The sequence below is a fragment of the Aythya fuligula genome, chromosome 1 (assembly GCF_009819795.1).
Source record: "Aythya fuligula isolate bAytFul2 chromosome 1, bAytFul2.pri, whole genome shotgun sequence".
In the NCBI taxonomy this organism is placed as follows: Eukaryota; Metazoa; Chordata; class Aves; order Anseriformes; family Anatidae; genus Aythya; species Aythya fuligula.
In genome coordinates, this window is record NC_045559.1 from 62918801 (window position 1) to 62944681 (window position 25881).

Genomic DNA, 25881 nt, shown 5'->3' on the forward strand with positions numbered 1-25881 from the left:
AATCTCTGTGTACCCAAAGAGGGACATCACAGAACAAAAACCACCCATTCTGAAGAGCCCTGGGAAAATGAAGAAATGTACATGTATGCTTCTCGATGCACTTTTCAAAGTCCTGTAGACACAGCTGTGTGTATACTAATGCTGATATACATTGATATACACTGATATACATTGATGTGCAGTGTGCCACCAACCTGGATCTTTAGGAAGACAGAAGAGATCCATGGGGGCCTCTCACTGACCAGGCAAACCCAGGTTGTTTATGTAGAAAGCCAGTCATCTATCTCTGTACTAAGCTTCCGCAGAATACTCCTTTCTGAACTGCCCCACAAACCAGGGTTTTTCAGTGGCTTAGCCCCTTTTGCACAAAACACTGTCCCAAGACAGTGAATTCATGCCATAACCAAGAGTTTCTTGAGTGTTTCCCTTTACAGGATGAATTACAAATACATTCATATACAGGTAACACATCACCAGGAGCTGTGAATAGATATCAAAGTATAGTTAGAAAGGAAAAAAATCAAGGAAAGGACAACAAAGATATTTTATAAAAATATCTAGTATTACATTCCCACACTTCTCTGCCCTCAATGCAGGTTAGAAAATTCTAGTAATACCAGGAGCCAGAGGGTTGTGATGCTATATATAAAGATAAATTGATTAGGACAGAATTCATATGAAAAAAAGAAACTTAACTGATCATGACTCTGTTGTTTATTACACAAATAGCACAAAGACACTGTGCTGCGTATTTACACACAGAGACACGTAATCACATACCATTGCTGATGATTTCAGAACACTCCAGGAAATGGAGATGGATTTTGATTTAAAAGACTGTCCAAACCCCTTAGGCTGCTTTCAAAATAGCAACTCATAGGTTTATTTCAGGGCTATTCAATCCATTTTTGCTAACATGCTCCAAGCAATTTTATGAAGGTCTGTTCAGTAGGAGCAGCATTACAGCTCAGCTGGGCCAGCCACATCTGGCATGCCACCTCACAGCTCAGAAATAAAGGCACATATCTAACCTGCTCCCAAAGAGATCAAGGAATGGTAAAAATAAATAAATAAATCTGAAACATCATCACAGCCATGGCTGCAGTAAGGTTTAATCACATGCTGAATAAGAGTGTTATCCTCTCATGACAGGAAGAGCATAAAAGCAATGAAAAATGGAATAAAGGAACCAACAATGTATAACAGAAAATATTCAAATTTTTGGCATTAAAAGTTCTTTGATATATTACCTGGCATGCTTTAATTTCTAACTAAAGAATTCATGTAAATGTCATGCACTACTGAAAAGTCCAACACAGATTTATTAAGGTATGTTACAAAACAAAACAACACAACCAAAAAACAAAAACAAACAAACAAAAAAAAACAATGCATGAGGAATGTAAAAAGTGCAAAACAATACATGTTTAAAATATTTGACTGCTTGGAAATACAGCAAACAATTCAAACGGCACTACTGGCATAGCAGTGTATTTATTAGGAGGTTAGTCCCGATGGGTCAAAAGGTTATATGTCTGAGCCACTGAAAGAATTACAGGAGACAGGAAACTATTTCATTAGATCTCAAGATTAACATGTTTCATTGCTGACCCTGGTGATACAGCGTAGAATACAAACAATATCAGCAAGACACTACACAGCAACTCCTGGTGACAAAAAATAAGTATATTTGGAAACAAAAACAGGCTTAGGTTTTAACTTCATTGAAATATTACAGAAGAAGGTCTGAGGTTTTGCAAAGGTCATGGCAAAAAGATGAAATTTTATACAGAAAAAAGAATAATGACATTTGTTGAAAGTATTGATAAGTCAGGCTTCTTGGGACAAAAAGCACTGAAAATAAGCACGGAGAAAGTGTTCAGATCTCATCTTGAGATACTATCATACTATTTGTTATTTTCAGAATGAGGTTCTGCATTCACCATACAGCAAGATTTTTATCTATTTTTCACTATCCAGAAGATTAGACCGAAGAGTTGTAACAGTTATTAAAACTGGTGAGTGATTCTTACTTAGCTTGAATTGCTGGAAACCATCTGACATAGAACATTTTCAAAAGCGACAGAGAGAACTGTGTCTCAAACAAAGAGCTTTTCATGAAACAGTCACCTTGAAGAGGGGTAACCTGTGACCAGCTTCTTGATTTTAGAAACACTGATCCCTTGCTGTCCAAAATAATTTAGAAATGGAAACATGTTACCCACTTGATATCTCTAAACAGAAAAAACATCACTACACACGAGATACCCAGCCTGTTTTTATCAGATACCTGGCCAAGCCTCCTCCAAAAGACTGAGGAGGTCACTTGAATCCTGTGACTGGCCACCGTTTTTGACCATCACTCCTTTGGAAGAAACCCAGACTTACATTCTGTGGCCTTTTTTCAACTACACTGTGACCACCACTAGGTTAAAGAGAGGATGAAAGGAGGAAGAAAACGTCGGCTGTTCTTGGTTACACTAAACAAAACCAAACTAAAAGCCAGCCTTCAAAATGCACAGAGGGAACACATTTCTGCCCTTTCAATTCTGTTTTCATAGAAATGACCACTTAAACATTGCCCATTTATTTAGATCAACTAATCAACTTTGTCTATCAAAGATGTCATTTATTTTAAAAATGCAGACCCATTTGAAGGGTAGAAAATATCAAAAAATAGTCAATAGAAAGAGAAAGATCTGGAAAGTGGAATAAACCACTAGCAAGAACAGCAGCTTCTTCAATGCTAGAGTCACTATATTATAACCAGGAAAGGACAAAAATATAAACCCACACAGGTATTTTAACGGTAATTAGCTGGAATTTAATAAAAAGTAGTTAGGTAGAATCTACACCTCTTCATTGCCCTTTTCCTTCAGAAGGAGCTTCACAGAACTGTTAACTGATATCTTGGACTGTATCTGTATATATATGGAAGTATTGCCCAACTATCATTGAAAGAAAAATGTATTTCAATTATTTGATCTAAAGTTTGCTGTTCATGTTTGGTTGTTAAAGTGGTTTCATGGAATCTAATACAAAGCAGAAAGACTATGAAGAGCAACTGCTTTAGGAAATTTCCAGTAATGGGAGGGTTCAGCAGAAGAAATGGGGTAGCCATCTTCTTTAAAGAAAGAACACAAGAATGAGATAAGGAAAAAAAGTGTGAAGTACCAGCTGTTGTTTAAGTCATGCTAGACAAGAATGCTGCTAATCCCATAGTAATGAGCAAACAACAGCTTCCAAAAAGTTAGCAGAAAAGCAGGAAGAAAACGTACAGTAACAGCCATGAATTTGGGGACAATTATAATGGAAACATCTAGCGTGACTCACGTTTTGCAGGACATTATGAAGGTCCCAAAGAATACAGTACACGCTTTCCTTACTCCTCATTAGAAACAAAATAAACCAAATGCAAAAACTTTGTGACAGAGACCGTTATTAAACAGAGAGAACTGGGGATCATATGCAAAGCAAAAATGAGCAAACTATTACTGAAATAAAATTAGACGTCAGTCAAGTTAGAATTGTACCTAATTATATTAGGCCCTTAAACAAGAAGACATGAGCAATTTGCAATAGAAGAGTAAAATATAGATCAAAATCAAATTGCTTAAGCAATCAGAATAGTAGATGACAGGGTTGTGCTCAGTTCATAAATGCAAGCTTATCCAATAACTAAAAATGAGCTAATAAGATGGACTTGGTGAGTCTTGCAGTGCTTTAAAGGCTTTGATGTATTATCAAGATTGTCTTTATACTATACAGTCCTCAGATCTCTCATTTTCTTATTGCTCTTCTCAGAAGTCACTACTGGGAACTACAGCTGCATTTGTGCTCAAAAACAAGAGTCGACAGTTATAATGAAGATAGCTTCAAATTAACTGTACATGAAGGATGAAGTCACCTCTTAAAGGTGATTATTTTCCACCAGAGAGCAGCAGTTAGGTTGGGTGAGCTTGCATATAGCATCTGAAGGGTTGAATAATTTTACAGGAAGACAGAGATGATTTTTGCATGCTTTTTAATGAAGATGAAGAAGAGCCTATTTAAGTGGTAATCTATCACAATGAAGGACTAGAGAGTCAAGCAAAACTCAGAGATGAGGAAGAAACCATAAGAAATAGAAATGGATATCTTTTAATACAAGTTAAAAGACTGATAGTCCTTAAAGGATACCAGAAACAGAAAGAGTGGGTGGCACAAAACACAAGAATAGAATTGGGTCTGGAAGTAATTAGAAGGATGGGATGAAGATACAGCTAAGGTTAAAAAAAAAAAAAAAAACCTGCATAATGAAAAGGCTTGGTGAAATAAAATTTCAAAGCCCAAAGATAACAATTAAAAAAAAAAACGAACAAACAAACAAAAAAAAAACAAACACTTTATGATAAGATTAGGATAGCAGTAATTGTTGTATAATTGTTATAATAGGGCAGGAAAAAGATAAACAAATCCTAACCAAAACCATGCCTTACGTTAATTGATTCCAGAGCAAGGGCAAGCAGTATATAACAGGCTTAAGTATTTATAGTCAACAGAGGAACTACATAAATAAGAAACAAAACTCACAAGCAGATAGCAAGCATATGTGGACAACCTGATGTTACAGCTGCAAGGGCAGAAGAATATTTATTTAGCAAGGAAAAGGACTATTTGTGTTCAAATGAAGATGGACCCAAAGGAACATGACAAGTTACATTGAACAGCTTATTTGTGAGGGACAATAATTTGGTGCTGATTTTGCTAATTGCTGTCTATGGAGTAGCTTGAATGAGGCTAGTGAGACATGGATTTCTATGGTTCACCCATATCAGGCAATAAGTACCCGGCCCAGATGAAAAACAAATATGACAATATTCAAGTGAAAGCACTTATTATTGGTCCAGCCACAACCCCACAATGCCAGTATAGATATCTACCAGAAGCAGAGGATTGATTGCAGTTTATTATTGATAGTTAAGATCAACAACTGCTCTGCATCACTGTGCAGCAGCCTTGTATTATCTGCAGCTCTCCATCCAGTCTACTGCAGCATTAGCCAAACAACAGACAATCCTAAATATATAGAATAGGCTCAAATCCTAAACCCAGAACAAGCCCTACATCTTTGAACTCCATCAAAAGCTCCAGATGCAGCCAAAATGCTACACTTGTTGGAGGTGTAAAGCGGTGTTCAGAAAAGCATTTAGCATATCATTTTTATAACTCCCTTAGTGCAATAATGGTGCAAAATATAAGCTTTGATGTTCCAAGGGAAACAGTAGTGTCTTACTGACATGCCACAGGCTTTCCTTAATGCACCTGTGCTTTATCCACTTATCATGCCACAATTATATTCACACAGAAAACATTCCTACCCAACATACCGAGCTGGTAATATTTGGAGGTAGTTAAAAATAAAGATCAATAGGCTAACTGGACCAAAAGATCTTTTTACCTTGCAAATTCAAACTGAATCTGAATTTAAGAAGCAATACTCAGATAGGAAACAACTTTCGCCATGCATAGCCTAAAACAGAAGTTATAGTATTACACTGAAAAACCCTTTCAAGAAGACTCAAGATAGAGCAGGACCATATAAAACAGCTCCCATAATATGTTTTTATCTCCCTGTTGTACTGTATCAAGTGTAGCACTGTTGGAGTGAACCTACACAGTAGCCACAACCACTCAGTGTCCAAAGGAGTTATAGAAAGAAAATAGTTACTCAGGCAGGAGGCAGGAAGGTTATGCTTCTGGAGAGAAACCAACAACTCCAAACCACCGTGGAGAGTTTCACACTTGGAGTACAACACTGTGTTCAACGGAACTGAAGTTAATTTGCATAAAACTTAAGTTCCCAAATAACTCACCTAGAAGTGAAGTATCAAGCAAGGTCTATATTTATCAAGTGGACACAGAAGTATCTAAAATTGAACTGGAGAGGTAGAAATCTATAACAAACCTGATAAAGGAGGTCTCCTCACCAGGTGTCCTTATCAAGAAGTTTGAGAGTTGTGAGCAATAACTAGTTAACTAGCAGTAACCCTTAACTAGTACAGATCTCAAATACATTTGAGGTAAATAATCAATGCTGAGCTGAAAGGTTTTCATGTGCTGAAAGCTTTCTAAATGAGGGAAAAAAGTTTCAAGTCTTCATATGTAATCAAGCAGAATCGTTGCTTCTTGAACAGGCTACATCCTCATTATTTTTAAACAGTCTATGTGGCGTGCTGATGTGAAAATGTTTTGAATATTTCAATAAATATTAATTCATATATTTGAATATTTCAAGAAGCTAAACTAAACCAATTAAGGATAGAAATGTCCACCTTGATAAATGTTCTTCACTCTGCGAAGAACTGCTAACATACGGGAAGCACTGAAGCTGGTGCAAGGAGAAATGAACTGTAATGTGTGGGTGTGGGAGCACCAGAAGATGCCAGAAAAGAGCAATAGAAAGGCATGTGCTTACAGCAGGTCATCAAGATCCCAGTATGCCATTTCTCAAGATGCATCATTCAGGAAGACAGAGGACTAGAGCTTCATGGCTTGATAAAGATAGGGTTGGCACCTCAAGACACCCAAATAACAATGTAAGAACAGCATGGAAATGCCAACAGTTTATGAACAAAGTTAGGATGACCCCAACAAATTGCAATTACAGCTCCTAAAGAATACAAAATGTACATCCTAAACCAGCACGTCACCAAATTAAGGGCATGACAAGAATTTAACAGTGGTCATCCCCTTTTTTTCTGTGTCATCAGGAAAAAAAACCTTGACAGAGCACTTGAACACACATTTATCATGGTGCTTGTGGGAATGTGGCTACGCAAGCGTGTGTGAGTGAAATCAATTTTGGTTCAAAATCAACTTTCTCCTGTAAGTAATGTTTTGGTTCTAACATACATATCTGCATATTCTAGCAAGTTGTTTGCCACCCACCACTGGAAAAAAAAAAAATCTATACTTTCTGAGGCAAGGCCACAGTATTTAAAATTGAGAGCTCTATTAAGAGGATGGTGGCTATAAGGAGTCTACACAGGCCAGGGGCAAATGAGTCAACAAACTGGACTTATAAGATGATGGAAACCTGAGTAAGTCACTATCAAAGAGGAAATTACTGTAACCTGAGAAGAATCAAGTTTAAACGTATGCCAATATATATTGCTGTAATTACATGATAGCAAGTCTTTAAAGAGGTATTATACGTGCCCTTTTATCATTTCTAAGTAACATCAATTTGCAGTTACTCTAAGAAATCAGGGAACCCAAATGAATACATGATCAATGACGTATTATAACTATCTTGAAAATACAGAAAAAGAAAGAAACAAAATAAGGAAATCACATCTTGACTTTTCTGACTGAAGAAGTAAAGCTGCTTCTAGAGTGTCTAAACAAGATATCAAAAACACCATTTAGTCTTCCTTTTTCATTAGAACTTTATATGCAGCTTTGATCACTCTGATATCCTGGTCCTTATTGCTACGTATTGTTTTATTACCATTAAAAGAAACAAGTATTTCTAGTATTTGGCTTAAGGTTTCCTAAACCATCTGTTACCTGGTCTTTGAAGTCTGGTGGTAAAGTCTTCATCTTGTTTTGGATGTAACAACTGCATTATTCAAACATAACATCATGGTCTCAACAGAAAAGTGACTGATTTTATAAGCCGCATTTTACAGCAGACTAAAACAGTTAATGCAATGATTTCTTCTGGCCTTCAGATTTATTCTGCTCTTAGAACACAGTCTTTTAAAAACACACTTGAAAGAAGCTCATTAACCTTTCTCTTTACATAGATTTAACACTGAAAACACCATACTGATAACTATTAAGTTGACTTCAGTTAAATGAAAATAGCATTTTAATACCATAATTATACTGACAAACACTGTCTCCATCCTCAAAAGTCTATCTTTTCCTCTTTGATATTAACGTAATTAACTTATAAGAAAAGAATACTTCATGAGCAGAAGTTAGATATCATCATTTTTTTTTTCCAGAAGAGTGTTAAAAGTTACATAGCAGTTGCAACTCAGTTTCTTGTTTTCTTTTATTCCTATCTTGTAAACTCTTGTAAACTAACCTGTAAGCTCTTGAAAACTTTCACTATGACCACACTCATTTCACTTGACCTCTGTGTACATCACTACACCTTGCCACTATTTGACTGAATTAATTATTCATTAGCTAAAATAATCTTTCTCCTAGATAGCTAGAACTTACAGATACCACTTCAATATGAATAAATAATAGCATACTGACAGGAATATGGTATTCATTTTGGTCAGAAGGATGGTGAATAAAATGATCATTGATCTAAGTAGATACCACAACAATCACAGCAGCTTTAAATATCATCACATCTTTCTGGTAACATATTTAAATACTGAAGAAAATAGCCCACTTTGTTCAAAGAGCCTCAGGTATCAAATATCCACACTTCTACACCTCAAAGGCCTTTGAGTTTTAAAAGGCAGGAGGACAGTGCTTAATAAATATCAAGTCCCCTGTAACCTAGTTTCAATACAGGCACTCATAAGTTATTTATTATTGTTGTTATTTTAGAAGCTTCCTGTAAAGATTAATTCTAGTTAGTATTCCACCTCAAAAACGGAGTGGAAGGTCTTCTAAAGATTTAAGACACTTCATATTTTTGGAATGTAAAAAACATACTAAAATTTCAATTTGAAGAGCAAAGAGTGTAGGATCTGATAAAGGGAAGAAAACAAATTCCTCTCTTATGCTCCTCTCGACAATCCAGGGCTCTGTAACAGGAAACATCTGCTTATTTCTTGAAATAACAGATACAATTTATCATACATTTAATTTTCTGTTTAAATTATCAAATTATATTTCTCAGTGTTACTGTCTTTGACTGGTTGCTTTAAATTTCCTATGGAAATTTGGGTAGAGGGCAGTTCCAAAAAGAACAGCTTTCATTTTGTTTTTAAATAAACACTTACTATGAGCATTACTTCTGGCAATGGCAGGAAATTACAACATTTAAGATTGTAAAAAGTAAAGTTACATGTTCTCTCTAAGTGAGATAACAGAAGATATAGAGCTTGAAAAGTTGAACTTTACATTTCCTATTCCTCTTTAATTACAAATAAAACCTTTAAAAGTAGTTTACGTGTGTATAAATCATCAGTTGATGTTGCAATTGCGTATTTTTACCGGCTTATCAGAATATTTTTTGAAAACCTGCATACATGTTTTGAGGTAAATCACATAGCAGGAAGGATAGAAATGCTACCATAACTCTCTAGTAAAACAACTGTGGCTCAAGTACACAAAAATCATAACTATAAAATTACATAGCCGATTTTACTGCTGCTGAAATAACCTCCTGATTTGAAGAAAATATCCATGGTTTTCACCTAAAGTACCATAAATGTCAACTGTGACTATTATTCAAACTATAAAGGTTAGTGCATTTCTGTACTCAGAATTTAGATTAGCAAATCCCTATTATAAAGAGCACTTCTGAGATAAACTAATTAGATTTTGAGCTGTTAAAACACTGACAGTGAGTGATGGCCTGGCTGCTTGCCCTATTATTTCTGCTGAACCAGAAAGAAACTCTTATGTTAATAACAGTACTTTACTAGAAGCTTTTTAAGATAAAACACTACCTGTAATAAGGAACATGCATTAGTGCTATCTGAAAGTACTTTGCAATGACCACTGAAAGATCAGTAGACAATGGAGTGCTAAAAGCCAGTACTAGTGATATTCAAGCTGAGGTTCATTGTGAAGGACAGTGTTAAAGTAACAAGGCTTCCCAAAACCTCTTCCATAACTTGTATAAAAATATGTATGTTTAAGCACAATCTATAATTGGTGCAAAAAAAGCCACATATTTACATCCCCTATATTCTCTCTAATGACATATCCAGCATCCATCCTGTGAGAACTACTTACCTAGAAACCATAAAGCTGCAACAGCAATTCATCTACCAACATGACAGAGACAGCAGCATATTCAAGCGCCTTTAACAGCTTGATCAATTTTATAGGGTAAAGCTGCTTTCCGTTCTGAAACTATATCTGTTATATCAGAAACATCCTGAAATTCTTTTTAAATGAGTTGAGCCAATGCTGAGTATACCAAAATACTCTTTAACATAGATTTTTATTATTTTTTAAAATAGAATAAGGGCTTAAGTTGAAACATTTAAAGGCATTTCTTCATCTACAAAACCATCATCATCTTTTCAGAAAGACAGAGAATTAAGCAGCTTTTTATAAGCATCTGAGATACTGATACAGACAACTAAAAGGAGGTTCTGGTTCAAGGATTGCTAGGCTTCAACTAAAAGCCTATTGAAAGGAACCCAAGGGCACCATTCCTAAAAACATACCAGAAGAAAAATAAATGGAAAAACACCCAGTATTTTTAAGCATGTTTCCAACAGTTAGAGGCTCATTTTCTGTTTTCAGTTATGAAATGCAACTCCTTGCACATCATGGATTTTATATGTAGCTGAAATCTATTTCTAGAATATGCAAAAAGCCTTCAAGAGATGATAGTCCCCACACATGAAAACTTCATTGGATATCTGGGTCAGCTGTAGAGTCATCACATAGAACATATGCCCACAGTGTCAGCATGGTGGGCAAACGAGCTCACAATCTGTCTTTTTCACTCTAATTGCAAAAAAAAAAAAAAAAAAAAAAAAAAAATCCAGTAGTTGTTTTCCATTTACTACTCCTTCTTCTTTCCCTTCTGGTAGCTAATTAGAGACTCATCAATTATACTTTCAGGCTGCTTTGTAATAAGCATGCTTCCACACCCAATTACTCCACTTTATCAATCAGAAAACATCTCATTTCCTTTGGCGGCTATCCTCTGATTTTATTCAGAACTTCTGTAATGATCTGGGACAGAATTCATCCCTCCTGACTAAACAAGCTGTTTTCCATCACCTGTCTTGTCCTATGTATTACTTTAGGAAATCTGTGCTATTAGCCCATGGACTTTCCATGCCTACACAATCTGTATTTTCCTGGCAGTATCAAATACAGCATAGTTTTAAGATATTTTATTGTATACAGGAAAAACAAGTTGTAACTCTGTAAGTAGTTGCTCAATAATGGGATGCAATTTTTTTTGGTATTTATACATACTAATGTATGGATATCTATGTATATCTAGTAATTATGAAAAACAGAAATATTTACTGTAATGAAAGCAGCAAACATTTACACTATTAGATCTTTTAACTCTACTGAGCTGATGAGATAGGGGGGATGGCATGGGAAGAAGTACTTTTTATTAAAAAATAATCTCTTCTCTGCTTTGGATTTAGTCCAAGTTCACAGTCTGTGATACAAAGTAGCCTACCAAAACACTAAAGATTATTTCCTTGCATATATTAAGGATGGGTTGTTTTTAACTTCTTTTCAGAAGATTATATGCCTTATCTACAGTACAACCATACTCGGAAGTTATACCCCAGCACATTTCAGACTAATCATATAGTTGGTGCTGCTCGCTTTTATAGTTGATTTGCTTCACTATTTTAGAGAACACAATTTTCTTAAAAAAAAAAAAAAAAAAAAAAAATTCACCTCCCACTCACTCCCCTGCACAATTTATTCATTCAGCAGTCCTGGAAATTCAGCAGGGAATTTATCAGCCTTCTGTTCAGTAACACAGATGAGCTCCAGGGAAAGAAGCAAATAAATAAATAAAGCTATAATTTGTGGCTGCCATCACCACCAAATTTGACTGAAAGTCCTTCCTGGTAAATTGCAAAAAAGGCATAAAAAAGAAAATGATTTTATTTAGCTATAGAGAAGAAAAGATTACAAAGACAACCTGATACTTCAATGGATAATTTGGTTCAATAAATAGGAATTCTGCATGGCTTAAGAAATCAAACAAATTGTCCTGACTCAAATAGGCCACAAGTGACTACTTCACACGTCTTTGTGCAGCTAGCCCTACTAAAGGAAGATGGCCTTAGCTCCTCTAGGGTAGGAAGGCTAGCCTGTGCTGTCAACCCTCAGCCTGCCAACTGGTACCTCAAACTGTAGATGAAAGAAAGATCATGTGGACAGATGACAGGGTACTCACTCAGCTGTTCATATCCCAAGGAAGAAAAGTGTTTTTAGGAAGAACATGTCCCCGAACCAAAAACATCTCGGTAAGGTACCTCTTCAGATGGCTACAGAAGACCCATCCACCAATGAACTGGCTGACACATTACACAGGGAAGAGCTACAGCCACCAAGGTCATCCTTCAGGCTGCAAAGAAAGAAAATGAGCATTAAGTGCTCATTCAAATGAGCATTTAAGTGCTCATATGACAGAAAAAAGCTGTCATATGACTTGAATACACTCAAGGTATACGTCTCAGTTGAGAAGTGTGTGAGAAGGCTTTCCAATATCTTCATGAATGACATACGACAGGATTGAGTGCATCCTCAGCAAGTTTGCAGATGACAGCAAGCAGAATGGTGTGGTTGATACCAAAGAAGGAAGGGATACCATTCAAAGGGACCTGGACAAGCTAGAAAAGTGGGCCCATGTGAACCTAAGGGAGCTTAACAAGTCCAAGTGCAAGGTGATGCACCTGGTTTGGGGTAACCTCAGACATGTATACAGACTGGGAAAAGAACTCATTCAGAGAAGCCCTGCAGAAAAGGACTTGGAGGATTCTGGTAGACAAAAGGCTCAACATGAGCAAGCAGTGCATGCTTGCAGCCCTGAAGGCCACGTCCTGGGCTGCACCAACAGAGGAGTGGCCAGCAGGTGGAGGGAGGTGATTGTCCCCCTCTGCTCTACCCTCATGAGGCCCCACCTGGAGTGCTGCATCCAGGTCTGGGGCCACCAGCACCAGAAGGATGTGGACCTGTTGAAGCAAGTCCAGAGGAAGTCTACAAAGATGATTAGAGAGCAGGAACACCTCTCCTATGAGGAAAGGCTGAGAGAGATGGGGATCTTCATCCTGGAGGCTCTAGGGAGACTTCATTGCAGCTTTCAAAACGTAAAGGGGTCTTTAAAGACCCCTTTAATAAAAAGGAAGGAGAGGGACTCTCTACTCAGGTAGATAATGACAGGTCAAGGGGAAATGGTCTTAAACTAAAAGAAGACAGATTTAGACTAGACATTAGGAGGAAATTCTTCACTTTAAGGAACAGGTTGCCAAGAAAAGTTGCAGATGCCCCATTCCTGAAGGTGTTCAAGGCCAGGCTGGATGGGGCCTTGGCCAACCTGATCTAGTGGGTGGCATCCCTGCCTATAGCAGGGGGGTTGGAGTTAGATGATCTTTAAGGTCCATTCCAACCTGAGCCATTCTATGATTTTATTAAGCCTTTTTTTTTTTTTTTCCTCAATATTTTTTTTTTTTTTTTTTTTTTTTTACCTCGAGGAAAGCAGTAAGAACAAAATCCAGACCATTGCTCAGTCTCTGAGGATCTCATGAAAGCTTTTGCTCCAGTCATTTGGACATCATTAACCAAAGCAGGCTGCCCTGAAAATGTCAGCTAATGAGTTAGTTCTGACAAGGCACATCAGCCACTGAAGATGAGAACACCTGAAGCCTTCATTTATCTTGCTAAAGAGAATAGGGATGTAATACTTTCAGTTTTGATCAGCATATTTTTCTCCTTCATACCCATGGATGTTTTCAGGTTCTTGGGTAAAGTAGTTTTCAAGTGAATGATAAGTTTTACAGATCTTGCTGCCTACAGCAAACATTCTCACAAGGTCAGGGTTAAGTGGCATCTAGGCTATGAGATGCCTGATCTTAAAGAAGTAAATGTATCTGTCCATCGAAAATAATTGGTACTAGAGGGCAGCTGAATGCAAAGACAAGGAAAGAAAAGAATGAATTTCTGGTGTAATCACGTTTCAGACAAATGTCTTCCAACTAGTTGCAGAAAAGCAAGATGGATTAAAAAAAAAAAAAAAAAAAAAGCCCATCAGGCAGTTGTCCTTGTATAGGAAAAACATTGTTGCCAAAAGTTGGATTTTCACAGTCACATGAACTTACATAACACAAGACAATAAAACATCTGCTCATGTTAAGTATCTTCATTGCTCATCCCGAGCTATTTTTACCATCTTCTATATATATTGTTACCCTGGAATAGATTTACCCATAGGATTCAGAGATTCCTGCTCAAAATCAGTCTGTGTAAGCAGTTTCCTGCCTTTATCTTCTTCCAGATCCCTAGAAGAACTTTGCTGTAAAGTGAATTTAAGTCTACTGGCATTAAGTCTGCGTTTAAGTCTACTGCTTCATTAATTACTTTCATGCATCCCTTAAGCAATATCATTTGAGAGCTGCTAGGCACGACTAGGTCACGCATCAAAAGCCATTCACAGGCTCTCATCTAGGCAGTTGCATTATATAAAACAATATTACACGGGCTTTTAAGTTACCAAGCTCCAGACATTCTCTATTTATGCTTTCTTTGGGGTCATGAAATAAAGTTAGACTATGAACATTTGCTAAGATCAGGTGAAAATTTAGGGCATGACTAATATTTTCCAGAGGCATTGGTGGGGGTGTGGGGGGGGAGACAACACCAAAAAGAAAACAAAAACCAACCAAACAGCAAACAAAAAATATCCCCATCAGATAACTTTCCATTAAAGATGTTCCTTTTCTACTACAGAAACAGCCATTTCATCATTCCCCTCCTCTTCCCCCAGCTGATATTCAGATACATTTTTTCATGGACGTACAGACAATTCCAAAAGTCAGAAGACTTAAAAATAAACAAATAAATAAAATCATAGAATGATAGAATGGTTGAGGTTGGAAGGGACCTCTGGAGGTCATATAGTCCAACCCCATCATTCAAGCAAGGCCACCTACAGCATGTTGCACAGATGTCTTTAGTGAGACCTTGATCCCGCAGGTGTGGTCCTAACAATAATGACAGGCTATGTCTTTGCACTTTAAGAAACCTTGACTAGTAACTAGTAATTTATGTTTTGAATCTCCATATCGAAACAACTACTCAGTTTAAAGCCCCAGTGGTTTAAGATGCAAGAAAAGAGTTGAGTATGTACACATTCAACCAGGATCAATCTCATTTCTTTGTAACATCATTTTGCATTTTAGAAAACCTTATTCTTCCTTTGCATATCTCTCCCCTTCCCCCCCACCCCCCCCTTTTTTTTTCAATATAGGCAAAGTTTTTATCAAACATTAAGTTCTCCAGAACTGATTTAAAATAAAAATCAACACTGAGGCATCTAATATGTACAACTCAAGTGGAACACAGAAGTCCAGCCCTACCAAATAGAAATGGAAGCTTGAGCCATCTTCAGTAGGTGTTTTAAGATGCAAACCTGCTCTCCTAACTTACGAAGTAGAGATACTTAACAGCAAATACGATGTACTGGTGACTTTCATTCAGCATGCAGAACAAAAGCAAGCATTTAAAACTAGTTGTACCTCATAGCCAGTGAGACAGCATTGTAGATAAACTAGGGGTGGAGTGGGTAAAGAGAGCATGCTCTGGACCCTAGCTTAGGGCTGCTGAGCAAAATATTTGTAATCACACTGCAGCTACTGACAATGGCATCAAAGTCATCATCCTTTAAATGCCAGGGGCATTTCACCCTGTCACATTAGTTGTCAGGAGTCTAAAAAGGGGACTGGTTCACTTCAAGCCATGAAGACCCATAAAAGCAGTACAGAAGAGACTCAGCATTACTCAGGGAAAAATAACTGTACAGTGAACCACGTTTAAGTGTTAAAATAGGAACAAGATTGATCTAGATTAAGTAGATTTTCAATAAAGATACAAAAGAGCTCTCAATGTAGGAAAGCTTTTAGGCATGTGATAACCTTAAGCATGTAAATAGGCCTCCAGGTTTCCTCGGCACTAATAACAAAGAAGGTGTTTGATTGGATTAGGACTGAACCCCTTTATTTTCTCCTTGCAGCTACTCTTTTTCAAGCTGAATAAGGTCCAGGATATTCACATAAAAATGTAACAGATTCACTATGAACTGGAAAAAAAAAAAATGTTATAAATAATACCAGTTAAAGTTATCCTGAGTGCATTTAACAATCCTAAAACTGAAAAATTCCCAGTCTTTCAATTTTCAGAGAAACTCTCAAACTTTCAATATTCAATAAAAGCAGAGTATTTTATAAATAACCTATTTAAAATAGTTAAATGAGAGGTGCTATCATGAATTCTGGGTATTTTTTATTCTACTTGAACTCCTCGTGCTAGTATTTTGAAAGACTCAATTCTTTAACTTCTTTCAAAACAGTCTTCCAACTATCATTTGTAAACAGAAATATACAATAATGAGTATTTCATAGAAGAAATGGGATCCTGGTCTGTTTTCCCCAGTGATGCTCTGTCTTTAATACAGAAAGATTACTTCACAATTCTTGTTTTAACAAGTCCATGCTATTAGCAAAGCAGAGGAAGTAAACATCCTCCCAAATAAACAGCCCTGTCTACTGAGTTATGAACTTGAATTAATATTCAAACCCTGCTGCATAGATTTATTTTATACGAGCATTGGAATCTATCCCAGACAGCCACATATTCATGGCATAGGCTGTTGTGTTTTTTTTTCCCCCTCCATATTTTTCCTTCCAGTAACACGTCTCTCTTTAAAGACGTAAGATGTGCTAAATCAATGGCATCACATAGCAACAATCTCAGAAGTGTACTCTTGCCAGAAAACCTCATCTGTTTTTTGTGGTTCTGCTTCTCTAGTGCTCACTAGAATCAAGTTTAATAACATAATTGAAATACTAGATAAGCTCATAGATTACAGCATCTTTTTCAGCTAATTGAGGGGTGGGTGTTTTTGTTTGTTTTCGTGTTGGTGTTTGTTTGTTTTTTGCTAGCTGCAGTAACAAAGGGGTAACATGGTCCAGATCAATTGAAAGGAAAATTAAAGTTGTATGAAGATAAAAATCCAAAACAAATGAACTTGTTTTCTTGGAACAGCAACACATTCGGAAACATACACTTCTATGCAAACATATTTGAACAACCTATTTTACTATGCCATCCCAGCCAAAGCCTATTGCTGTTTTCTGGTCCTCCATCTTCTGAGGAGTCTGGAATAGCTGCCCCTCATACAGTCCTCTACTGCTAGCTATCTGAGAGCAGATAAACAAGGCGGGTATAGAAGTGAAACAGACTGCACCCACAACAGGGCATCCCTCTGAACTGACCTGCTACTATCAGATGTGTCAAGCCAGCCTGGCACAAAGACCCCAAATCAAAAGCTCAGGCTGGCAGAAGGTAGGGACTCCATATGCTTTCCTCTGCAGTGCACCCATCAGGTCTAATCATTTCCTGGGTCCCAGATAAATGGTTCCAGACTGTCACGATCTTATTAACTGTTGATCCAGGAAAATAGGTTTGTAAGTCCTTTTTTTTTTTTTCTCTCCTGGAAAGATGTTTTAAACAAAGCCTAGAATAGCTTGCCTCTTCACATGCACAAAAGGCTACATCAGCCACTATTCTTGTTCTCAAGCCATTTCTTTAACAATTTGAGTTCTAGAATCTAGCCTTGCTTCAGTGATAAAAAACAAAAAAATGAGGTAGATTAATAAAGAAAAAAAATCATGTTTGAAGCATTGTATTTGACAGAAACAATCCCAGTCATGACCATTAAGAGCACTTAAATATTTTTATCATGTCTTTATTGAACAGATCCAGAATAAATCCTTAGCATAAAAGCCATATTAAGTTGCATTAATATTTTATATTTCTGATGTAAACCAAGCTTGTTTATCTCAGTAAAACTTCCTATGTGTTTTTGTTTTTGTTTTTTTTTTAAATATGCATCTTGAAAAAGCAGTTCCACATCTGTAACAAGATACAGAATCCTCCTTGTAGAATCAAGCTCTTTGGGTTCAATCATCCATTCAGCCCTCATAATAAAAACACAATGGATTCAAAATGAACAACGTGGAAAAAGCAATAGGTCTACACCACTGAGTTTCCTGAGGCTTACTTGCAATAAGACCTTTCTTTCCCCACCACTTCATGCTTTGAAATGGCTTTTACATTGCCAGACAGGAGTTTAACTTACTCCCTGACAATTTCACTGGTGTTAGAGACAGCCAAATCACAGAACTTGAGGCTAGGAGATAGAATTGCAAAATAAATGTTTGCTTTGATTTTACCAACACACATTTAGCAGGATCAGAGAAAGCTTTTGGTCAGCTAGAAGAATGTCTCACCCAATGTGCATACTTTTGGCACATACCTAGATTTCCCTTTCCCTCTCCTTTATTAAAAAGGCAATAACATATACAAATGAAAGCAAATTCTTGCAAATTACTTCAGGAGTGAATTAATGCTTTTAATGGTGGCCTAATTTGAAAGGCTGTCTCTTCAGAAACCACTTAATGAATCAATGTCCCTTACTATTTCCAAGGAGGCATTGTCATGAAGGGAATTATGCCCTTCAGTCATGAGAGAGAAGCAGCAATATATTTATTGATGAAAATAGTGATTTAGTAAGGCTTAATCATGGATGAGACAGTGATTTAACAAAGTTCTAATGGTAGATGTGACACTAACAAGATTCGTGTTGGCAAGGTCATTTGATTATTTACTGCACAGAGGACAGGGTCAGACTAAAAGCTTCAGGGAGACCCTGAAGTTGAGTCATGAGGTTCAGAACGGAGTCCCTTTTGCCATCCAAACTCCAAGAAGTCTAGATATGACAGGATGCCATTCCAATCCCAGACTTACCGGTTTATGCCTAAAGCATTATATACACATTCAGTCCTTTATATCACTTTGCTAGGTTTGCATAGTTTCAGTATGCATAGTAAATTACTTGCAAAGTTTTAGCAAGCTAGCTATTACCACATATTGGTCACAGGTAAGGAATCTCTCGACCTCAGGGAGTAACCTTGAGTGGCATCCCTGCTCAAGAGGAATATTCTTGCATCCAGCCCACTGCAATATAGGTTAGTTCAACAGGCTCTGGGCTGTCCCCTATTTATGGTGTAAGACAATTGACTGCTAGTTATATTTGCATACCAGCCACGTTTGTGTGGTGCATGTTCTGTCAGCTTTTGGATCCATCTCACCCAAATCCACCTTGAGCCCAGTTCAACTATCATGGTCAAACACACTCAACATAGTCATCATGGATGGTTATTACCCAAAGCAGGGTTACAAGTGAAGGGCCAGTGATGAGGGGCAGGGAAGAGGGGGAGTACACTGTCACTAGCATGTGCAGATTACTTTGCATCTTTAATTCCAGAGTCCAGAGACGGCAACAGGAAAATTGCAGTTGCTGCATATGCATATATTTCACCCATTTGGAAGTAACAAGCTACCAAGTGCATATTATTATGTTATTTCAAATATCCCTGCCTGCTTCACAATTCCAAATGGCGGAAATCAGATAAATTTGTTTTAGTTGTTTTATATGGTTATTATTAAAACAACTAATATTCATGTAATATTATTACAGTAGATTGTAGGGGGGGGGGGGAGAAAAAAAACAACCACAATGTTTTCCTAAGGTTACAGTCACTCAGCTTCTGCAACAGCTAACTTACCCCAAGACTAGCCACAAGGAAAAAAAAAAAAAAAATAGGATTATGACATTCTTGAGATGTGCAAGCAACTAAAAAACTTACCTTTTGCTAGTAAAAAGAATTGAATATTTTTCACTACCACCACTCCCTGAAAAAAATCAGCTTCAAAGCGAGGAAGGGTAATATTCTGTTAACTCAAGTTATCACATGCTTTTATGAAACTAAAATCTTCCGTAGTTGAAGAGATACACATCTATATTAACATTTCATTTAACAAGCAAATGAAACTTAGAAAAAAGTTTATCTTTCAAGTAAGATGCTTGTTACAAATAAATGACTTGTTTTTGGAAATACTGTGCATGAGATAAGTTCAGCGTGGACCCTAGTCATCACATGGAACAGAAATTCCTTTCCATCAATTATTTCACAACAGGAGAAATCAATTATTGCCATACACAACAGCAGCAACCACTTCAGAAAAAAAGGGGAATGTACTGAAATAGAATAAAAACAACACATTAAAAATAGCACTATTTGAGCACAAGCTTCTACTGCATTTCATCAGTTATCCTGAGAGCTTTCAGAACAATTTGTAATGTATTGCTCCATTTCTGCAATTGTATGATCAAACTACCAAGAACATTAAGCAAGTGAGATTAATGTTCCTCACTCACACTGATCTCTGTAAGAATCTTTCTTCTATGGTGTTTTGAATTTGGCTGGGATAGAGTTAATTTTCTTCCTTGTAGCTAAGTATGGTGCTATGTTGAGATTTAGGATGAGAATAATGTTGATAACACACTGATGTCCTAGCTGTTGCAGAGCAGTGTTTACACGAAGTCAAGGACTTCTCAGTTTCTCATGCTGCCCTGCCAGAGAGGAGGCTGTGGGTGCACGAGGACCTGAGAGGGGACAGAACCAGTAGAGCTGACCACAGATAGCCAAAAGGGATGTCCCATGCCATGTGGCTTCGTGCTCAGCAGTAAAGATGGGGAGAGTTGGCCGGGGGCTTCAATTGCTCAGGGACTGGTTGGGCATGGGTAAGCAGATGGTGAGCAATTGTACTGTGCATCACTTGTTTTGTGTTTTTTTTTTTGTTAGTTTGTTTTTTTCCTACTTTGTTGTTGTTGTTGCTTTTTTTTTTTTTTTAATGTCTTTATCTCAACCCACAAGTTATTGTGCTTTTCAGTTTTCTTCCCCATCCCACTAGAAGGGGAGTGAGTGAATGGCTGTGTGGTCCTTAGTGGTCTGCCAGGTTAAGCCACAACATAACAGTTACAAAGCAATACATTACCCCAGAAGGAAAAGAAATTTAAGAATTGAGCTTCAGAGTCCTACCCAGAGTGAAACATCCATGCAGCTGAACTGAGACTATGAATCATAGAATCATAGAATCATAGAATATCCTGAGTTGGAAGGGACCCTTAAGGATCATCAAGTCCAACTCTCGACACCGCACAGGTCTACCCAAAAGTTCAGACCATGTGCCTAAGTTCACAGTCCAATCTCTTCTTAAATTCAGACAGGCTCGGTGCAGTGACCACTTCCCTGGGGAGCCTGTTCCAGTGTGCAACCACCCTCTCTGTGAAGAACCCCCTCCTGACGTCCAGCCTAAATTTCCCCTGCCTCAGCTTAACCCCGTTCCCGCGGGTCCTGTCACTAGTGTTAATGGAGAAAAGGTCTCCTGCCTCTTGACAACCCCTTACGAGGAAGTTGTAGACTGCGATGAGGTCTCCCCTCAGCCTCCTCTTCTCCAGGCTGAACAGGCCCAGTGACCTCAGCCGTTCCTCGTACGTCAGGAAATTTCTGCATCTTTTAGATGAGCATAAAATCATCCTACTAACTTTGACCTCAATCAACGTTTTTGTGACATGCAATTGTCACCATCTTTGGGCAGAGGCAAAGAGACAAAATTTAATGCTGAGACACTTGAAGAGGCATAACTTCCCAACACAACACAGTTGACGAGATCTGCCATGTTTCTTGAACTATCAGCTATTCTGCAGCTGTCTGAAGGCTTCTCACACACAAACAGGGACACTCTCAGGATTCTCTGAGGTTGCCTTGGACAAAACCTGTGCTCTAGCTGCACAAATACCAGACCACCTACTTGAGCTACAGTCCTCAACCTTGCTTGCCAAAAATCAAAGAAGAGTGAGTCATAAGTCAGTTTTATTGACTTGGAGTTATCTCCAAGAACTGCCAAAGACCATTTCAATGCTCAGTGTAACAGAAAAGCATTCATCACCTGCATCTGGCTGCAGTCATGCCCTACAAGACTGTCCAGAGGTGGCACTGTGCAGGTGATGGTCTTTTGCACATTGTTTTAGCCAATGAAGCTGAGAAGAGCAGCTGCCATCACCTGAGAATTTCTTAATCAGCAGGACACCCTAGCTAACCTCACTGAACACACCTTGAAGTCTATTATGCCTGGCAATCACATTGATGAACGAGGACAACTAATGAAACTCAAAACAAAATAAAGTAATTTGAGCAGGTGAAAGTATTAAAATAATTCATTTGCTAGAGTGACATCTTCTGCTACATGGCCCACAGCACTAGTATTAAAAACTAGCTTGTTTACAGCATGGGTACACTTACACAAATAAGCATTCCCATGGCCTGGCACAAATCAGAGACCCTTACAGCATGCAAAGGATATTTCTCACTGCTGACACAGTACTAATATACAAATTGATCCTTAAAGCTTGTGGAAATGAGCATGGCATGGAAACACACTGCAAACCCTATGAGCAACAAAGCCTAGTCTGGATGATACATATAGAGAAGTTAGTAGCATCCTTCTGTATTTAAACTTTGCTGCTCACCTGAAAGAAAAGGGGTCCTGTACCTAACAGGTTTTCTCTGAGCACAAAACAAAAATAAGGAAGAAAACAATTCATTCTTGCAAAGAAAAAATGTTTTGATTTCCATATCCAAAGCCTCATTACCAGATGGAAGTATAGACCTTGATTTAATTGGCATAAGTGGCTTAGTGGCAGTTCTCAGATTTAAGAAGCTAGAAGAAAAAATACACAGATGTGAAATCAAGAACTCATACCTAGTGTTTTCTGTCTGGAAGAACAGGACATAAGACACCAAATAATGAGCTGTTTTGTTATCTATGTTTTGACTGTTAGATTGCTACACTTATTGCCTAGTCGTGTACTTAAACTTAAATATGTCCAACAAACCCACAGGTAAAGAACAAGGGGGAAGGGTTATACAGCACCAACTAAGAACCTTGGGTCATTCTGATCTAGTAAAAAAAAAAAAAAAAAAAAAAAAAAAAAAAAAAAAAAAAAAGAGCATACAAGAAAGATGCCCTACAGGCTCTCTCCAAGGGACAGGTCCATTGTGACTGATGAGATGGCTCATCAATAGGGGATTCACTTCTACAATTATGTTACTGACAGGCTAATCTCATGCATATTCTCTTGAATAAACTTCTGCTCTAAGTAGGCTGCAGTCTCATCTATCTTGAAGTTGAAAGGCTCCTTGAAAGTTCAAACTCAGAGTAAGATAAAAAATAAAACACAAGGCTAAGATATTCTAGCACAAAAATCCTTCCTGAGTGGCTTTTGTATTTTAGTTTAAGGATGAGAAGCTAGCTATTTAGCTCTGTTCTCTTCAGGCATACTACATGGCATGAGACCCAGAAATCGTTCCTAGCCTGTTCTTTTCTTAAAAACGAACCTTTCCATTGCACTGTTAATGTTTTACAGCTATGTTGAAGATGAAGCCCTTTCTATTGCTATTGACCTCTTATGTTTTTTCTCTTCCAGTTAATTTATCTGACAGAAATGCATGAACTTATACTAGCTACAGCTCTCATGATGTGGTTTTCCTCTCACTCTAAAGAGAAAATTTAAATCTCCTTTTCATCCTTAAGGTCTTCACAGAATTGAGGTTTCCAGTGTATGCCTTAACTGCTACATTCTCAGTAATGACTTCAGTGCAATTTACATGATTTTCCTATCAGAGATGATAAAAATCACATTTGTTAGAAGAAGTGGTCACAGTACACACATCATAACAGATAGATAACTCCCAGCATGACTAGAGTTTTCAGTAAATACAGCAAATAACATTATTAAAACAGATGATTAAAAAAGTCATTTCAGTGCCAATCCTAAGCTTTTTTTTTTTTTTTTTTTTTAAATCATGTCTTCCTTCTCCCAGATTCTTACTGTATTGGCAACCCTTCCCTCAAAAGCACATAAAGTCAGAAAGAAAAGTTAAAATGCCTTGCCAAGGACTGCTCAATGACATGGGCAGGCTTCCACCTGGCTCTTAGTAGACAGTCTTTCTTTGCTCCCTCAGCTAACAAGGTCAATTAGTTACTAACACTATCATGGAAAACCATCTTGAAGACCAAACAAAAATTCAGCTTCATTATTTATGGAATGCTTTAGTTTAGATTATTTTTATTTCTTAAGCAACAATCCTCCACATCATTCTCTGTGCCCAAAATATCAGACAGCATCCCTTATTTGAAATCCTTATATTCATAGCAAATGTAATCCTGCAGTATCTCTAAAGACAAAATGCCAATCCAATTTTGGGTCCTGAGGCACTGCAGTGATGGCTTCTGACAGGGTAATCCAGGCACAGTATCTTTTCAAGTGGCTAAACCTGAGCTGGCAGCTCTGAGTAACATTAGCTCTGCTGCTCCAAGCATCCCTGGATAGAACAAAAGCATCCCTTGTGTCCTCTTAGTCATATGCTACTCAGGGCTTTCCTTGCCTTTGCCCTTCCCAAAAGTACCAATATTTCTTGCTTGTGCTGCATGCAAATCTGCATGTTAGCTTGTATCTGGGTTTGAACCCTGCCCTGGAAGTTTGAGTTATCCAACCCTAAGGATTTCTCTCTCTCACACTGACACCAAGTGTTTTGCTGTTTCATTTAACGCTTCCCGTAACAGCCTTTGCACTGACACCTTGTCCTTCCCTTTGTTCAAGTGACTGCCACAGAAATAAGGTAAAAATGATTTTGATTTAAAAAGGCAGGAGAGATGAAAATCAGCTTTGTGCTCACTGAAGCCTCCTTCAACCCAGTACTAGGGTTTCGATGAAAATCAATTTGCTTCTCTTTAGATTAAGAGATTCATTTTTGCACTTCAAGGCCATGCTAATGAAAACGTTTCCTCTTTCTTTTACCCATCAGGGAAACTCTACTCAACTTGGAAATAGGGAGATGTGTGGGAGAGCTCTGGGACTTGCCTGTTCAACCTCAAAACATTTTAACCAGTTGCAGATCATTCAGTTTAGCGGGTGTTCAGGCATACAGCAATACTTGTATACACATATATACACCAAAGGGCAAATACCAACCTTTTATTCACCTAGCTAATCTAAAATATTTCTTCGACCCGAAAGAATTATTTCCATCTGCTTTAACAACATCTGAGATCAAAGACTGGCTTGATCCATCCTTTCAGTATATGAATATTGTCACATACGTAAGAAAAAATTTCAAAAAAATCGTATTTGCATTTCAAGTCTAAAATAACCAACAAAACAGAAGACAGAAATGTAAGTTTTAGTATCATTCATGTTATCTGAAGCTGTTCTCAGCCAATGTGCACAGCTAGTGCTCTTATTCAAGTCTAGCTTAGTGTTCCCATAGCATTACAGGAAAAAGAGGAAGACAGGCAGCATTTTTCTTTCATTCCTTACCTGACCACATCAAACTTACTTGAAGGTATGGGACAGCACTATTAGTGGCTGTCCCAAAAGACAGATGATTCCACACCTCATATAAATCCAAGCAAGGCTACCATGAATCTTCATTTAGAAGGAATGACTTCCCATTGATTTATTATTTGCCATTTCAGCTTTAAAATCTATGATTGTTTCTGCTTAGAAGGTAATTAAGGGCATACACTGAGCTTGCTAATAAAGCAGTTAATTGCCAAGAATGATTGCGATGAATTTAACCACAGAGGAAAGAAGATGAAAACATGAGATTAGCATTTTAAAAGCTTGCAATTACAGGAAGAACAGCTGCTTATGTTTTACTAAGGTTACCAAATTTGAAATAGAAATGGAACCTCTTCATGAAATTGAAGTAAAAACAGATTTCCACTAAACCACATGGTAAAGCACAATAATTGCTCTATAGATTGTAGAAAAGCAAAAGGTTTCGTCTCACTGCTGAGAATTATACAAACACTCAAATGTTCAACTTCTCATTTTACCTTGCCCACATATTGTGTGAAAATGCCTCCTCATATTTTAACAGGGTCAAATGCTGGTTTAAGAAACCTGGATATATCATAAACACTGTTTCTGACAATATGTCAAGGCATTTACTCCATCATGACTTGCTTCTTGCATGTATCTACTGAAGTCAACCAACAGAAGTCATGAAGGAAATA

At 37.5% G+C, this 25881-nt stretch overlaps 1 protein-coding gene across 16 annotated transcripts in view; it reads right to left on the bottom strand.

Moving 5' to 3' along the window:
- BICD1 (BICD cargo adaptor 1) overlaps positions 1-25881 on the bottom strand; it is a 172732-nt gene that overhangs the window by 94387 nt on the left and 52464 nt on the right. The gene's annotated exons all lie outside the window — the stretch shown is intronic.